Source organism: Centrocercus urophasianus, unplaced genomic scaffold (assembly GCF_019232065.1).
Source record: "Centrocercus urophasianus isolate 14NV4802_14NV808 unplaced genomic scaffold, USGS_Curo_1.0 seq_13, whole genome shotgun sequence".
Lineage (NCBI taxonomy): Eukaryota > Metazoa > Chordata > Aves > Galliformes > Phasianidae > Centrocercus > Centrocercus urophasianus.
Genome location: NW_024884475.1, coordinates 49208933 through 49228226, shown reverse-complemented (window position 1 = coordinate 49228226; position 19294 = coordinate 49208933). Strand labels below are relative to the sequence as shown.

Below are 19294 nucleotides of genomic sequence, written 5' to 3'. Positions count from 1 at the left end.
TACATAACATTAATTAGCATACTCCTCATTTGAATTGACATCTTTTACATAAGAGAGGTGCCATGCTTCACACAGTAAAATTTCAATGCATTTTTTTGAACAAAATGGCACATTTATGTCACCTGTATATGTTACACACACACACACAAAGAAAAAAAAAAAAAAAAAAGCAGCAAATTAAGCCAATGGTACAACTAGCAGGGAAAAAAATACATAATCATGAGAATTTTCAGGCAGCTCTCATGTCATAGACACAAGCAGGCAAGCAGACACTACAGCTACTATCTGATTTTTCAACGTTGTGAAACAACCACCAGACAGTATATTGGTAGTTGTCCTAGTGAATCCCTTTCAAATCCTTGACAACACAAAGCACTACCAGAACTAGCAAAAATGTAATTTAATCAAGACAACATTTCATCTAACAGATATGCTGACAACTTTCCATTTTAGAGCTTTAACAGCATTTTAAGGACTCAATGGACATATACTTACTCTGCTAATTTTTAATCCAAAATGATCTCTAAACAGAACAAAAAACTTGCTTTTAATAGTTGCCTTGGTGATCCTCAGATCCAAGAACCCTTCAGCTGACGTAGACCTCAGACAGAAGCTTGCACATAACCACTTCAGATATTATTTCTTCCAAGTTGCAACTCCCCAATATTCTTCCTCTAACAAGCTCAAGCAACCCAATAAGCATCCAAACCTGGAGCCTTATCCACGAGTACTACTTTATAAATTACTTTGAGAGAGGCTGAAGTATAAAAAATGTGTAACTGATCGGCTCACATCTTCAGCAGCCTTACAATTACACTTCCATATCACACAACTATATACAGCATTCAATAAATCCTAACTTGGACATGAAGAACTAGATTTTCCACCTAGGAATCTCCAAACTCACTTGTAAATGTTAAATGATAGCAGTTACTGTGCATTACAGTTGAACAAAACCATAGATATTCCTTAGCTCTCTGGGTTTATGTTTACAATAATTGACTTCTGGAAGGCAGAAGTGTTTGGGTTTTCAGTTTTTTTTTTGTTTTTGATGGAGAAATGTAATAGTTTCAGCATGGCCATGGTCTTCCATGCCAGATTAACATCTTTTAATATTTTCTACTGTTATTTGTAATTCTCTTGTTTGCACGTGGAGGAGAAGAAAAAAAAAAGAAAAAACAACTTCAAATACCTTCTCATTTTCCCTCCCAAATGCTTATCTCTTATGTCTTTGGCACGTCAGTGAATATTTATTTCCCCACACAACTGTTTTCAAAATGCACAAAGGGATGAAAAATCAAAATATTCACAGACACACACCTCCTAAAAATTGTTTAAAGCTTAGAGTACTGTTTAAGAAGGCTAATGCTAGCTAGGATCCAAAGTGGAAAATTGTCTGCATTTTTGCATGCATTTCCACTTGCTAAAAGAAAGCATCAGTAAGAAGCAACTGAAATATAGTTCTCTGAATGCAAAGACTTATACCTTTAATATATATAAATTACCTTCAAAATAGCAAGCTACTAATCACATTTCCAATATAAGGAATCGTGCTATATACTTCATGTTGTTATTCAGCAGAGGATGTTTTGCTGATCAGTTAGTATGCTGAGGCACAAGCTCCACAGAGATACTTTATTCTTAAATTTGTATACAAAGAAGCAGGAGAAAAATAACGTAACCAAAATGAAAAACTGTACTTGCAAATATATCCTCCTGAATGAATTCTTGATATCATAATGATAATGCTACTTATAACACAGAACACATACACTGGGACTGTTCCTATTTCACAAATGGGAAAATGAGGGTGAAAGGTTATTTATTTAAATTCAGCAGCAGGCATGAAAAGAACTGAAGTCTGCAAATACCACACTTTTACTGTGTTCTACAGATCAAATGTAATATGTATAAATACTACTTAACTGTCCAATTTGTAGTATTAATACCACTTGCAGGGAAAAGCACGCTTAACTTTACTCAAACAACTAGTTAACAGTGCTTACCAACTGAGATTTAAGTTAATGCTCATTTCTGTGTACCTCAAAAATAAGAATGCAATAGATGCAGAGAACATAATACTTCGAAAGTGCACTTTAGAGAGCTTAAATATAGTAGATAACATATAAATAAAATATTGCTTATCTGTTACCTTTTTAAAGTACAGAATTACCAAAATGCTTGTTAAGTCTTATGTGTGTGTATATACATATATATATATATATGCACATGCACTGATGAAAGGGATTTCAAATTGGAAATAATCATTATTTGCACTGACCATTTTGTCAATCTAGATTTTTTTTTATTTTTTAATTAACTTTTCTTTCCTTTTGAAGTCTATCAGAATGTGAATGCCCCCTCCCTGGAAGCACTCAAGGCCAGGTGGATGGGACTTTGAGCAATCTGGTCTATGGGAGGTGTTCCTGCCTGTAGTAGGGGAGTTGGAGCCAGGTAATCTTAAAGGTCCCTTCCAACCCAAACCATCCCATGATTTTATGATTCTGGAATACTTGTAAATTGTTCTTTCTACCCCATTTCTGATACATTCCAATTGTCATCCCCAGAATTATTCCTCAGTATCCATACTTTAAATAGTATTTTATTTCCAGGTCCAGTACTCAGCAATCAAAGAAACATAACCTTTGTTTGCAACCTAATATTTTTTAACTACGTAACAACAATATTTTATGCTAGAAACCCCTCTAATTATATAATCACGGAATATCCTGAATTGGAGGAGGTTCTATCAGAATCATTATGTCCAACTCCAGGCTTTACAAAGGATCACCCATTATCCTACTCCTGCTACCTGAGAACTCTGCTCCAGCTCTAATCTTACATTCAAAAGTTCAGGAGGACCTGAGTGGCCCAGTGCCAGCCATCAAACTCACCATCAAGTCTCCACAATGGCCCACTGTGAGCATGTAAAATACTTTTTGTTCAAATATTCAAGTGTTTGTAAAGACCGTGCTGTTTATTCTGCTGTACCACCAACTTGGACCTTACCACCTCTGATTAACAGCTAAAAATGACAGGGTACATAAAAGATCCATAGCACACATCATCAGTTAAGGAGGACTGACTGCCTAAAGCATGGTAGCATGCAACCCAGTTACAATATGCAACATTTTAGTATTCTGTTTCGTGAAAAACCTTACAGATTGCATATCAAGAACTGTACTTCAACAGCAACAGAAGTGGACCACACAGCTTTACCCTGTATGAGTGATCCATCCTAGGTACAACGTGCAATCAAGATGCTAGGAAATTGATACATAGCTTACAATAGTAACAATAATATATATTTTTTAAAAATTGAACAAACATGTCTAATAAATGGAAAAAACTCCTAAAGTAACATATCATGCATGCTGAATTGTAAGACCAGCTCAGTTATGTGCAACCGCTAGCACTGAAAAACTCCAGAAATGCAGAAACTCACAGAATGTGTCTCAAAGATAGCAGCTCTCAAAAAAAACCAAAAAACCCACAAAACTAAAAGGAAACAACAACAACAAAAAAAACCCAGCATTTTAAGCAGAAAATCCAGAGGTTGTGAGATTATATCCAGATTTTTTAAAAATAATAAGAAGAAATACGGTAGCATTTTTATGTAAAAGAACTGTACAGATAATAAGGCAGTCTGTTCCAAACCAATCTTGAGAAAATAAAAGTACCTTTTTACCCCCTCTCCCCCCCATATATATATATATTAGTACAAAACCCAACTGAACTACCATTGCTATCGCTAAGGATTTTAGTTTCTTTAAATAGCTCTGTAAAAAAAGCTTTCTAGAAAAGTTGTAAAAGCACAGCAATTCTGCCTGCCTAGATCAACACTCCTTACTCCAAATGAAGGAGTTTTTCATTCACTGAATACTTCATCTGATCACTTCTTGCTTCCTTCCACCTGTCTGTGCACAAAAACACCTGCATAACATCTCAGCTCTGCTGTTCCAGCACAGGTGAGATTCTAAAAAAGCAGGGGATATTAAGTACTATTCTACAGGCTTTTAAAATGCTTCTAATTGTAAATTACAATTTAAATAATGTGATAGGATGACAACCCTTGGAAATAATAACTGCAGCTTCTTGGAAAACAATGTATTTGATTCCAGTATGTAAGCTACAGCCTACTGCTGTGTAGAGCTTTAACTCAGGCTGGTTTTATAAGGGGCATTAGTGCAATGGTCTTTCAGTGTTCAGTAAGAGGAATATTAATGTACAGACAGGCTTAGAGGAATCATCTAATATTCTATCTTTTGGCATCTACGTTTTTTAAAACATCAGTGCCACTCAGTGTGGATGCAGCTGAGTGCCCCTAAGATAAGGGAAGGGAAGCCAAGAGTTGGACTCGATGATCCTCGCTGGTCCTTTCCAGCTCAGGATGTTTTATGATTCTATGACAAAGTGTCTTAAGAAAGATACTAAACATCTTTAAGGTATAATAGATGGCAATATATATATTTTTTTCCTCCTAGTCACAACATACCAGTAACTTACCCTCAAGAACAATTTTTTTTTTTTGTCCTACACTCTGAATGAATCCTGCGTGAGGTATCTGGCAGATACTACGTGGCACCTATAGAATACAAGCTGTTTTCAATGCAGCAGAATCAGACCCAACTGAGTGGTGAAGCTGCATAAGCATTCCAACTGGTGCTTAATTTTAACTATGTGTTGCCTTCTTGACTTCTTTTACTAGGCATGCTCCTGCTTGCGTACTTACAGAACCTGCAATCCCATCAAATGAAGGATATTTAAATGAAACCTACTTTCACCTCTACTTTCACTGCAACTGAAAATTTTAACTTACAGAACAAGACCAAGGCTTCTGCAATAGAGCCAAACTCTCTCCCATCTTCCAAGTTGCCATTTGCCTGTTACCAGCCAAAGAGAGGCCATTACTGCTCTTAGTCTTCCAGTAAAAAAAAATAGAATGAGTTGCAGCTGTACTATACCTGCTTTCAAAAGCTACCTAACTTGGATTTTTAAAAGTCCATCTCTCAAAGGCGTTTCTCCACTCTCATTGAATAACTGTATTCATGCTCCATTACTCATGGCTTAAAATATGCAGTTTGTTGTCAGTGTCATTTTTTTTCCCCAAGGTCAGCTATAGACATTACATCCTAAGTATCAGATACAGGATCTATAATGGCAGTCTTCTTAAATTTCCTCTTGAAGAAGCAAACTGAAGTTTCCACTTGGAAGCCCCTATTTCCCGTTTCACCCATTCCTCAGAAATTGCTGAATATCAGCATCAGCCAAGAAAAACAACCTGAGCCTTCCTGAGGCTTTGCTATTTGGAGGATTTCTCTGCTAGCACAGTTCCATATGTTTCCTTCATCTCAAAACAGTTATTGTCAGGATAGCCCAAGCGCTGTTCCACTTTCCCATTGTTGAGCATCTGCTCTCAATCTGTTTGAACTGAAAAGGTGCCAGTCTGCATCTTCAGGAAAGACCTTCAGGTCTTATCCAGAGCACGCACTGATCTCCTCTAACATGCAAACTTATGATAAAGTCAGAATGACTCCAAGAAAAAAAAAAGAAGGGGTTGGAGGCACAATGCACACTTGTATTAATACATCTTACAACCCCCCTCTACCCCCCCCTTATTATTGCTAGTTATTGTGCAGCACAAAGGAAAAATGAAGTATTGTTACATAGCCTGCTAAGCAATTTTTACACCACCAAAACTTCCACCTGCTATAACAAATTTAATTAAAAAGACAATTTTTGGCAGATAAGAAGTAAATACAGATGCCTCTTTAACGTGATTAATTTAAATCCAATACTCTTATCACTAAAGCTACTTTGTAACAAGAAAATATGCTATAGAAGCATCACTCATTTTGCACGCTGCAACACAGCTATTTAAAAAGTTTTCAGTTACACAGCTTGTGTACATTTCAGCCTTTTAAAATACGTTTATATTGCAGTAACGACTGCCTCTTGTCAGCTTCGTGTACAAGTTTTCTTTTTATAAGGTTCTCATATGCACTGAAGTAATTAAGTCAAGGATTTTGTCTTACCAGATGTAGGTTGCTCTGAAAGTAATGCCTCATTTATTTCCATGGAAACTATAGACATAAAGAGTATAAAAAACTGTTCGATTGACGGAACGAATTCTCAGCTATTTTTTCAACAGTCACCACCATCAGCTGAGCACTTTTGCCAGTAATGAACAGGAGTCTGCATGCTACGCTCATAACGATCTGCCAACATCATAAAGTAGGAAGCGTTACTTTCACAAAACGCCTGACACTTAAAACTGTTATACAACTCCCAATAACAGAGCTTTCTAATCTCTAAACAAACAAAAAACCATCCAGAAAACAGCACTTTTTATATGCTATTCTTAAATTATTTTACATTATTGATAAAAAAAACTACAATCAAACTGTACAAAATACTCATTCACACTTCAAATACCAGATAAGCAACAGAAAACAGTAATAATTGCACCTGAACCTTAACATATTTCTGTGAAATCCCAAATATTTAGAAAACATGACTGATTTCTGTTACACATGATTCTTCCAGCTAACCTCAAACCACTTACTGAAATACACTACTCCTTCTTTCTTTAAGCCGCAGTCTTTCTCCTGTGATTCCAGCGGAGGACTTCTCACTGAGTAATTTAGCAGCACGTCTCTGCCTAAAGTCAGGCTAAGAAATTTGGAGTCTGTGACAGATTAGCAACAAAATCCCTCTCATATCCTTAAACATATACAGCTCAGTTATTGCCTGCTGTTTTTCCCCTTTTTGTTTCTTCTTTCCCTTCAGTCATCGTGGGCTCTCCTCTCCTCACTGATCAACACAGCTATAATGACCAAACTTTTGTCTGAGACCGCTCCCAGGCTATCATCACAAACTCAGCCTTTCATTGCTGTCTGTGCAACAATTATTTCCAAGCAGTTAAGTTAAAAAATTATGTTTTCAATTTAAAAAAGTTAGGGGAACACACTGAAAAAAATCTGTTTTGTGAAAATGGTATTGTGATTTGTATAATCAAGGGTCAACATGGTCACACAACTTGTAAGAGTATTGTTTCTTTATTACTATTATATTATTATTTTTTAAGTAATTCTCTAATCCCTTACCAAACTGCTTGAAATGCTGCAATGGCTCTGAATATGTTAGCTTTGCTCATCTACTGATGATGTGGATTTTTTTGTTCATTTTGCAGAGGTCTGCATAATAAGATGCATCATCTAACACTTCAATCAACGCATGCAGGGAAGAAAAAAGCAGTAGAAATGGAAAAAGTGCTTTCATAAAGCACTGTAAGTAATACATTTTTCTCCCAACAGATGGAGACCTGGTGAAAAGGGGACCTCAATATATACAGAAAACCATAGTGCATTAAGACAAGGACAAAATTGAGAGAATACCATCAGGGATTCCAACACCCCCTACATCTCCTCCCTTCACCTGCATCAGTGAGTGATGTGATACTCTATTATAGCAAAAATTCCACCAATAGGTTATGGAATTTGTGTCTAATAAGTATTCTTTTTTCACAGTACATAGATTCACATAGATCTCTATTCCAATCCATCATTTCTTATTTTTATTACTGTTATTTTCTTGCTATTCTGTTACTCACCCTGTAAGTAGTGATTTTTAAAGAACTATTTACAACTGTCATGCTTTGTATTCATAATCACTTACTCCATATCTACACCTTCTCATAACATGTGTTAAAATTTGCTATTTTTTCTCCTTAGCTTAACTGCTTACATTTACGAGAATGCCAAAACCTATCTGGCAGCAATCTTGTGTGGTTATCTTCAACACAATATACCTGATCAGCTCTTAGATCTAATCATTTTCATGCTCTTTTTATTATAACTCCACTGCTTAGCTATTTCATGATTTTATTATAAAGTAGATAACTAATCTACTCTAATCTAAGAAGTGTGGTTTTTAATGAAACCTTATTTTATTGGCATGTGCAAGGTAAAAAAAAAAAAAAAAAGAACTTAAATAACAAATGACCTTTAGAGAAAAAAATAAAGCTGACAAAGATGAGCAACTTTGGATCAGAAGAGAACAACAGAAAAATAAAGTTTCTCCATGCTTCAGCATCAGTTAAATACTCCTAAAATTGTAAGTTTCAAGCCAGATAACACATGCATCAACATTTATAAATGCTGGTAGAATGTTCTGCTATCCTTTTGAAGTCATTAAATGACTATAAACAATAGCACTGTAGGCTAAGAGCAAAAATAATCTCATAGCAACACTACTAATATAGTGCTTCAGTCTGTCTCCATGAAGATGTGAATTACAGACAGAACAAAGTAAAGGAAAAAAAAATGTTTGCTCATTAGGGAAATCAAGCAGTGCCAACAACATTATGCCTGTGTCCCTGAATCAGCTGACCATTGAATCGCTGGTGTTCATGAAATAAATTTTGTAAAAATTCTAACGTGTTCCCAGTGAGCTGCATCATTCAAAGCAACTTGCTGCAAGAAGCTCTATCAATAACTAACAGAACGTACTCAAAATTGTGGCTCTTTTACCTAACCATTTTTATTTTCATAAGAGTACTCTCTCCAATTACTCACTGCTCAAGTGCTGGCCAGGCAAGAGAAGCTGGATATCGCCTCTGATGAAAGCAATCGCTAACAATACCTTCTGCTTGCAAATTCAGCAGCATGATCATTTTGAACAAGCACTCTTGTCTGCAGTTGTTCCTTGCAATCCTAAGCGACCAGGCTACTGTAACACCTCTGAGAATATCAGGACTTTCACCTCAGTGCTAAACAGCAAAAGGTAAAGCAATGAAAAGCAACCTGCATTTCAGTACACTTTCAACTGGAGATTACAAGAACTTTAGTTTCTTGAGATATCAGTAATTCAGTACTGCACTTCAGCAAATATGATTACCTTCCACCGAAGTGTTACATTTCACTGGAACAATGCTTTCAGAGTGAGAATCTGGTATAACAGCGCTACATTTGTGCAGTCTAGACAGATCTGTTCTGCATATCCTGGAACATATTTTTGATGCTAGCAGTGTGCCATCACGACACTTGTATACCATGAATTTGTCACCATAATATTAGATCCGAAGTCACACACTAAGTAAGAGTGCATTTCTAAATACTTCTCCTCAGCTCTTCCATGTAAAGACCAGCAAAGATCTTTAAAAATGTACATGTGAATCAGAAATCCAGACATGTAATATCCCTTTGTTTTCACTCTGGAGAGGTGAAATTAAATTCAGTAAAAATAAAAAATAAACTAAAATAAATGCAACAACACGATACTATGAACTAATGCCCTGCAAAGGTTCTGGCTCAACTTGGCTGTACATTCAAAGTGAGTTTGAATGAACAGGCATTATGTAAATGGAGAGACTGAAATAAAAGGCAGCTCTCACATATTAATCCAATGCCTGGGGTGCTTTCAGAGGAGGCTGGAGACAATCCCAGACACCTGGCTTTTGAAAGACCACCGAGGGAATACTCAAGGGGGAAGGGAGGGAGGGAAGGTCTATAAAAGCAGCCTGAAATGAAGTTTAACTAAATTCAAGACGGTCTGAAAGTGTCAGGGTCAGCAACCTTGAAAAAGTTGATTTTTTGTTATCAGATCCTGAAATATACTTTCCTATCCTAAAGACAGAAAATGCCTTCTGAAGCAATGTGTATAACAAGCTTCAAAATCTAGCAGTAAGTGCAATCTAGAAGGAAAAAAAAAAAAAAAAAAGACTTAATCACAGATTCTGAATGAAGATGCCAAGGCAAAACTCAAAACTTACAGTCACTGTGTCTTGTTGTAGCTAAGCCTCTGGTAACATGTCAAGAAATTGTGCCATTCAAACATTGGACACGCAAATGACGCGAGCACAAACTTGGCTAACAAGTGTAAAATCTCTTGCTAGATCACCATTGACAGTCAGAGGCTTAAGCTACACCGGATGGCTGGTAAAACTTCAATATCATCACACCTCTAATATTTCTTCTGCCATTTCCCACCAGAGCTAAAAGAGGTTCTCCATAAACCGCCTTAAAGAAATAAGATAAAATTGATTTTCTCTTGAATTCTTTCTCTCCTCTTATGCCCATTTGTTCTTTGTAATGCTTCTCTCTTCTCCTCTCCATTTTTTTTTTTTTTTTTTTAAAGGAATCAAACTCCCACTGAAAGCAGGAGAAGAAAGAACACTTAGTTTCTTTTTTTGCATGATTTTCTTTTCCTCACTGCCTAGTCTCCTTATGCTTCTCCACTTCCCTTCCATACATCTGATTTTCAATTACTTATCAGCCCTTGCCTGATAAATTCTTGACCTTTCTCCCAGTCACCCTAAGGCTGTTTCCTCCCTTAGCCCCCACCCTCCTTTACACATTCTACACTTGATGCAGATATATGGTTGCATGCTTGGTCCTGTCCTGTAACATCTCTGGGAAGCGGTCAGCCGACATGTGCAGCAGTGCCTGAACCGTGCTCCAACCACTGTGCTACTTCCAAAAGAGCTGACCCAGAACCAACAGCTCCAAAACCAAGGAAAGAGCATGTGAGAAATTACAGCAGGGAGAGGATGCTCATGTCAACAGAAAGAAACATTTAGAAGCCTATTAGAACAACTGGAAGCATTTGCCATCCATCAACTATTATACTGTTATGGGAAAATGGTGCCACCTGGTGCCCAATCCATCTTCTTTTAGCCATTCATCTAACCTGCTCTTATGGCTGTTCTGCCCTCTCTTGTATAGAAATACACATCTCAAATGGGGCCACCAAACTTCAATCTACTCCTACGCTCTCTTAATCTCATGCAGACCTGGAAATGTTTTTCCTACTTGTCATACCTTAAAGGTAGCAGCAAAAATACAGGTAAATAGCATCACAACTTAAAACCCTACACCTAAACCGAGCAGCAAACCAATAACTTGCTTATCCAATGTGGACACCACTTAGAACAACCTGAAGATTTCTTACTCAGTAATTAATCAGTCAGTAGATCTGAGATCATCTTGATGTTGACTTGAAGAATGGAACAGGAGAAAGCACTCACTGCATTTGTCCTCTAGAAAACATTAAAAGAAAAAAAAAAAATCCTGGTATTTTGCTGTAGAGCTCTGTACTTCATCCACCAAACAGTGCTTTTATTTCCTGTAATGTTGCTAACTACTACCACAATACACATAAAAGGGCAGCTATATTCTCATTCTGTGTGATGACTATTTAATTGCCTGTGTACTATGCTTTACCTTCGCAACCACATAAAATATATGAATCATACTGAGTCCAAAGCATTATCACAGAAGAGATGATTTTTTTTTGCAGAGATCTATAAGAAATAATAATCCATAGGCAGTGCCATAATTGGCCGATTATCTTCTGAAAAGGTTTCTCAGTTTGGAGGGGATGCTTGAATTTGCTCTCTTTCAATTCCAAGCATCCTACTGAAATCCAGGTTTATGTGCACACTTCCTATTATTCTAGATTTCCACATCTCTCGCTTCTCTCAATCAGCTCAGTCGCTGTGGCCTAGAAAACACACATTGGCTCCAATGACTCTGATCTTCTGAAACTGCTTAGTACTAAACACCATATTTATACGTCTGGATAAAACACAGTTAAGGGAACAAAAATGAAAACTTCTCTTATTTATTTCAAAATGAAATTCACACTTAATTTGCCACGCTGAAATGGGTTCGTTTTTTTCTTAGACTCCTTTCAGTTTAAAGACAGAACATTTCCATTTATTTATGCTTAGACTAGTCTTTGTTGTAAAACAGCAGGGTATTTTGAGCAATTTCCACATTTGTTTTCTAACTACAGTGCCTTGATCAATAACAGAAACATCTGACTTCCTTTTTTATTATTATATTAGGATTTCAAATGGACTTTAAAACCCATGATGTCAAAACAGCACCTCCTTAAACCAAAGTTTAGAGTTTTTTGCATCCTAGATGCAAAATACATAAATAAAATTACTATTATTAACAAGACTATTTTAATATTGCTTTGGTAACTGAAATATTTTATTGATTAGCTTCATTTGGAAAAGTAAAAAATAAAAAATACCAAGAGCTGTTATACTTTCCCTATTATTCTTCCAATAAATTCATCATTTTATTAGAGGTTTCAATAGTATTCTCAGTGAAGCCTTAGTATGACTGAAGTTAACAAGTGGATATGTGTAGAAACATGAAAGTGCATTATTTGCACAAGTGTGTTCTATATGTTAAGCTCTTAATTCTGTGTGATGCCTATATTTATGTACCATAAGTGTTATATTTACACATAACACTGAGTGACATAATTACCTGCAATGTCTGCATACTCAAGTATTCATACATATATTTATATGTATATATAATCAAATAAAAACCAATATTATGTTCTTACAAAACACTTAAAATGTCCAATACCAGGAACGCAATTGCTTTGTAAAAACAGAAGCAGAATTAAGAGCTGTACTTCACTCACTCTCCTAAAATAGAAAACCTGAGAAGGTGAATGACATGATGTGTCTGCTGAATTTAACTGGTGCGTATACACATAAAAAAACCCAGACATCTGTTACACATACACAAGACAGGCAAAAGCAGAAAAGGAACTGAAAATTCCTTTCCCTAAAAGGAGAGAGAACCCCTGCAGAGCTTAGAGAACACATTCCTTTTTAGCTGTCAATAATCAAATACCTTTCCCCTAATTGTGGTCATTTATTCCTCCTAATTGTAATCAGACTTTACAGCTTCTGAAAGACAGATATCCATCCCATACCAGACTGTTTACCATTCACTCACCTAATATTTCAAGAAGTGCTATCTCTGATTAACCATAATTATAGTCAATAGGCTGACCTACAAACTGATGAAAGGATCAGAGAGAAAAAGATGAGCCCTTCTACAGAGCAAACGTAAGGGTCTTAATATTAGATAATATAGATAAAACAGATAATATAAATGAAAATTCAATGAGAACATTACTAGCAAGTAGTAGTTTCCACCACAGCTAGTCGTGGTGCCTGCAAAACAGTAAGGTGCTTTGGACTAGAAGTGAAAATGGCTCCCCATAACTCCATCACAGCTAAAATCATGCCAGGTTGTTTACATTTCCCTCTTATTATAGCACTTGCTCCCATAAGGAAATCCGAAGGAAGAGCTCTCAGAAGGCACCTTGTCAGGGCAACTTCCTTAGATATGCCACCTTCCTATATACAAATGTTATTATTACCTTTCATCTATGAGATTTATTACATCATTTATTGAAAATTGATGATTACTGTTCTTGCTCACATTTCCCAGTTATATTATGAAAGCTGGAGCTCTAGAATTAATTTTGTAATACAAATGCAAAAAGAAAGAAAAAAAAAAAAAAAAGCTAAGAATCAAACAGCAAATATTACAAGATCCCCCAGAAAACCCAAAGCATTTTTCATTTCTCATCCAATTGTCTAATAAAAACTAGTCCCATGTAAAACATTTTTCTATATCTTCTTCACGTAACACAAATCAAACATAAATGAATGCATCACTTTCGCCACTTAAAGATTTATACAGTCTTTGATACAATTGACCAGTAAGACCGTATTAGAGCTACTGATTGAATACATCTAAGAGGTGGACGTCTTTGTTGTTCTTTTCTTTAAAAGATGGAATGAGATCAAGATGCAAGAAGATTTCAAATTACTATTAGACATGATAATTATATGCTAAACTAATTACAACTAAAGCAAAACCTGACTTACAACTAATTAAATTTTACTGCATGAAAGTAAAGCATAGTCTTTATTTAACAGAGGGCAAAACTATGAACGTTTAGGAACTCACCAACTTGCAGCCTTATTACAAGCCAAATGCCCAGGTCATGCCAGAATGTGCCATGATTTGGTCACCAACTGCCGGCCTGGGGAAGCCATCCATATGAAAATGCTATAAATCAGATCTACGCTCCTGAAGTGGTTGCTTTTACTACTAAGAAAGAAGTCTAGATGAGCAAGTTCCCTTTAACATCCTATTTCATTTTCATGCAGATTTTCATAGCAGTTTTACAAGGATCAGGTTTAAATTTTGGAGGCAGATAAGCAACTCGGGAGCTTAGGTTCAATTATCAAGGCTTAGAGACTGTTCTTTTTTAAAAGCCTGTTCAGACCTATAAAGAGGCAGACAGAGAGCTTCCACTGAATATGAAGCAATATAGTTTAAAATCCCACTACTCTTTCAGCTTTTACATGGAAACAGTATTTTTAATTTTAGCAGAACATGAGCATGCCCATACAAGCCTAAGTAAATAAATCAATACTGCCAGAGCAAAGCAGGATTTAGATTTCAAGAAGGATGTGAGAATATGATCTCCAACAGCAGAGAAAATGGAGGCTGAAAGAGCCAGCTGGGTTCTCCAGACATAAAAGTTAAATAGGAACCACCTGCAGTTCTCTCCTGGGTTTGCAGCCATGGTTTGCGGCCCTGAACAGCTCTGGATTCCTTTCACCACTCCCAAACCACCTCTGCTAAGTTCTCATGGCTGCACAGTGCTTCCTGCCCTCCTGCCCCAGGAGCCAAAGGCTCCGCATCAGTAGGTGCCCACGTGCTTGCCGATCTTTCTGCAAGCCCTTAGATCTATAACACTGCAATTACAAGGTTGCCTTAAAGTACAATTCACGTGAGAATTTAAGATTTCACTGATGAATTAAAAGCAGAATTGAGTAAGAGAAACATAATCTCAAAGGCCCAAAACCTAAAGGCAAATTAAATATCCAGGAGACGTAACTGAAGGAGAAATATCCTTCAGTTCTGCCCCCAATAAAAACTGCTGTCACTGCCCATCCCTCCCAATTCACACAGCTCTGGAAGCAGTTTCTTACCAGAAATGCCTTACATACGTATCTGTGCTTTATGCTGTGACCGTAGGATCCTGCTTCCCCTCACCTTGGGTAACTTCTAATCGGATAGCACAAACACAAAGTGGTAGAACAACATAGCAGGGGGAGAGAGGAAGCACTTACGCAATTTAATGAGCAGCACAGTTAATTAATCATGATTTGCTACAAACATCTATCTTTTTTTCTCACTACATACAGCTCATGCTATGGGGAGCTGTTAAGGTGTCTCCTTTCTACAAAGCCACCTGGTCTCAGATGCTATCGGAACTCAATGTCTTTGAAATCTTTTCTGGCTGTCAAACTTGTTTAAAATTGGCTAACACGTTCAAAATTATTACAGTGGGACTGATGCCTACACAGTAGGACTGGGTATGCTGTGTTTCTTTAGGAAACTGAGATTAAAAAGCAAAAAGAAATAATGAGCTCAGGAAAGAACAAAGCAACTGAAGAAAGGGAAAAAGTAGCTGTTTGAGAATGAAATCATCACGTAGAATGAAAAAAAACCAACAAAAACAAGGAGGAATAGGAGGGAAAGAATAAAAATAAGAGAAGAAAAGCAATCACTTTAAGTGCTTCAGCAACACATATGCACTGTGTGTTTTATTACATTACGCTGAAGAGCATGTGGGTTTTCTCTGAGCAGAAGAAAGGCACATAACTATTGAATAAACAGTGAAGTTAATAAAGCAAATGGTCTAAAACAATTTTATGCATCAATGCAGTTGTATAACGATCTTTTAAATAAAACCACAATCCCCTCCCTACTGGAGACTTTCATCAACTTGGCTAAACTTGGGCTATTTTCAGCAGCCAGAAACCACAAGGGGCTTGCTACCTTTAACTTGAATTTCCTAAAAAATGTTTACTTTCTACCAGATGGCAAGATTAAATTACATAAACACTGTCAGCAAGTTGAATCCTCAAATGTATTCATTTCTACCACAGAAGCTTCAAAACCATCTATAATTTTGTTACTGATGTTTGGAAACAGCTGTAGCTGACATGGCGATGTGTTGTGTATGTCAGCGTTAAAGGATTAAATATTCTTAACCCCCAGTGGAATAAACCTGCTCTGTTAGCCAGACATCAGTGTAAGAGGGTGAGAGACTTCTCACAATAAAGATGTCTTATTAGTTCATTGATAAACAAAAAAGTCAAGGATGCTGCATTTAGCTTTTCACTGGAGAAACAGCATGGAAAGGTGGGATTTTAAAACTTAGGGACATTTTTAAATATAATATGTTTATGAGGGACATACTAAAGCTTATTAAGTGGCTAAAGAAAAATCTTTTTTAGACAATATTACGCAGTCCTAAAAGAAATTCTACAATAATAGCATTAGAAAGAAAGAGAAAGATGTTCAGTTTTCTATCATATCATAATATGCTCATAATAGCCTCATAATATTGCTGAATGCCATGGGCATATTATTGAAGCCAAAAACCATGCTGATGAGAGTTTTGGCTCCTGGTATCATTACCTAAGTCAGAAAGGTCAATGTCAGGAATCTGATGCAAGCCCCTCTTCCTCAGTCATCAGGTTAGAGACTTGGTGGATGGAGCAATAACTTATCATTAAAAAAGAAAAGCCACCACATAGTTTCACAAAACAAGGTAGACCTTCCACTTTGCTGCGACAGGCACCTACCTACTGGTAGCATCTACATGGCGCTGCAGGAAAGAGAACACCTCCAGCTGCCCCAATGGATGGAATTAAATACAGCATCTTCAGAAAAACTGTTGCTTACATAGGCTAAAGAAAACAAAACTGTGGCTTTTAGATACACACTACACTTGGAGCACGTTGGCAAGATTCGATGCCCACATTCCTGACCCGACCATTTCATGACATCTTCCCATTAAGGCTGGTAGAAGATAGATATCTGTAAGTAATACTGTAATGCCTTTATCTACACTAATTTAGGAGCCTCTCTTCTTTATGAAGTGTCCAGCCCTGAATTGTCCACATCAAAAGGAGCTTTCTCTGCAGCTTGAAGTGGAGCAGAAATAGGCCTCACTGTGTGAAGAACAGGGAAGAAACACTGCATGAGCAACAGGGCTCCTTCTTGCTTCCTGGGAGTTTTCTGAACTCTTGCAAAAACTGGATGATGAATTAAGGCAGCCCTAGAGAATTCAGCATTTCAGCATATCACATGGAGTGCACATCGGTCTTCATAATATCAGAGATATTTTCTCCTTGCTGATGCACAGCAGTTTCTCTTAAATATTTCCTGAGGTACATTTTAAATTCAACATGCTTTTTTCACCAGACTTTCATGCTTTCTCTCTTTTCCTTACTTCCTCTATTTCGGCTATCACAAGAAGAATTACCCTTCTCGTCTGCTTCTCTCCTCCTCTGAGCAACTCCAACACCTTTTAGAAAGTTGTTTGACAGGGAGGAGGAAAAATTTCTTTCTCCCTTTTGAGCTCCACACACATTACCAATCCACTTAGCTCCAATTCTAAATGAGATTGAAGATTTCATTTCCTCACTTCAACACATGAAGATCCAGGCTGTTCCCTTTGCCCCATCAATTCAGGGTGTGCTCCAGCAGCACTGCCAAAAGCAGTATTCTGGGGCATCAAAATGAACATCAGCAGGAACAGACTGCTCCATCAATTTTGACTCCACATTCCCACAGATGCAAGCTGTTCAGTGCCCTGCACTGGGAGAAGACTGTCCTGTGGCAAAATGCTATATGCAGTACAATCACTATGACAGAAAATGAATTTGCCTTAACTCTTTTGAAACTCTAGTTCTTTTGCAGATTTGCCATACTGTATCCCAACTATAACATACAGTAATGATCATAGAGGAGAGATGGAATAGCAGAGTAGCAGAACACTTATCTATAAAATTGTTAGTTTTCTCTTAAAATATTTATAGGCTTATTCATATAGCATGCAAGCAATTATATAAGTAGTGATATTTTCTTAGTAACAGAATATTCTACAGACCATAATAAGCTGGCTATTTACGAACACTAGCTTTGTTTATTTTCCAATCCAATACAACCCTGTGTCTTTTGTATTTCTGCAATTCTAAGGTTAAAAAATAAAAAATAATAAAAAAAAAAAGATGTTTGCAGAAAGTATTTTGAAACAGAAAAGTGTAGACTCGGCAGAAGGCAGAGGCAACCTGATTTACGAAGAAAGCAGCACACCAAATGACCCCTGTATCAAAGTTAGAGCAGATGAATGCTCACAAGGTCACGCTGCCATCACTGCTCAGACTAGGTCAGCTTCTGAAGACATATTAGTGCAAGTGGGCTCGTTATCCTGACACAGACCTCACAGGCATATGTCTACCTTCACACCAGACAGCTCAACTAAATGCCCTCGTTGCTTAAGAAGGACACAGCAGCCTGCACTGACAGCCAAGCACTCACATGTGTGTGCAATACCAATTTGGCAAATATTCTCACCTTCAGACTCCTGAGATACTGTAGCAGCCAGCTAGCTAACACCTCGATTCCTCACCCCAGGAGGAAATTCTCCCATTTCATTAAAATCCTGGGGACTGGGCTGGATCATTACCGCTCACATGGCTGTCAGCAGCTACAATCATCCACTCTCCAAAGCTGGCAAAGCCTGAAAGCCGATCAGGTAGAATTGCTTGGCACCAGCACCTGGAGCAAGGCCTCTCCCTGCTGGCCAATTAGCCCTGCTTCCATCCACCATGCTTCTCCCTCAGTCCTGGGAGCACCTGCAAGCATCACAAGGCCCTCCTGCCTTAGAGTCCCACTGAGAACCCTCCGACAACAAATAACTGCTGTAAGAACTGTGTGGGATCGCCAGGCACCCCACGCTCTTCAGGAACACAAGTTGCATTAAACATTTCAGCAGTCCTGAATGCTAAATACTACGGTCACAGACATTCTGTGACTCTTCAAAACAGAAAGTGCACATGGAAATGAGAAAGCAAAAAACAACATGAGAAAAAAAAAAAAAAAAGGGAAAAGGAACAAGGATTTAAAGCAGGATAATAATGAGCCAAAGTAGCCTACAACATTTACGCCAAAAGAGCCACAAAACAATCAAGCCATCGCTACGGACAAGTCAGAAACAGACACCTACTGCAACTCACCAGTGACCAGCAGACACCAGGAGACAAAGGCCATCTCTCAGAACTGAGATTTCCTTTTCTGGCATTTTCTAGAGGACAACACATTGGTTTGGCACCATCGGTACAGCAGCGTGGGGACCACAGCAACAGGCAGAGCTCATGACTCACAGCTCACTGCAGGGAAATGCTTCCCTTCCTTAAAGGCAGCTTCAAGTCGTACTTCCCCAAATTTACTTTCCGAGGCAAGCTGCTGCAAGGACATGGCATAACTGAAATGGGAGTAAAGGCGACACGCAAAGTGTTCTCCCTGCTAAAGTGAACTGTCCATAGCTGTAAAAAACACCAAGGACTTTGGGGGCTCTATGTTCCAAGCACTGAGGATGC

General features: G+C 37.6%; 1 protein-coding gene across 4 annotated transcripts in view; it reads right to left on the bottom strand.

Moving 5' to 3' along the window:
- TENM3 (teneurin transmembrane protein 3) overlaps nucleotides 1-19016 on the bottom strand; it is a 383293-nt gene extending 364277 nt beyond the window's left edge. For 3 of the 4 annotated variants that reach the window (XM_042811517.1, XM_042811518.1, XM_042811520.1), the window contains exon 1: nucleotides 18932-19016. The gene's annotated coding sequence lies outside the window, so the exon portion shown is untranslated. The remainder of the gene's footprint in view (nucleotides 1-18931) is intronic. The other variant, XM_042811521.1, reaches the window with a different exon arrangement.
- Between the last annotated feature and the right edge of the window lie 278 nt (nucleotides 19017-19294).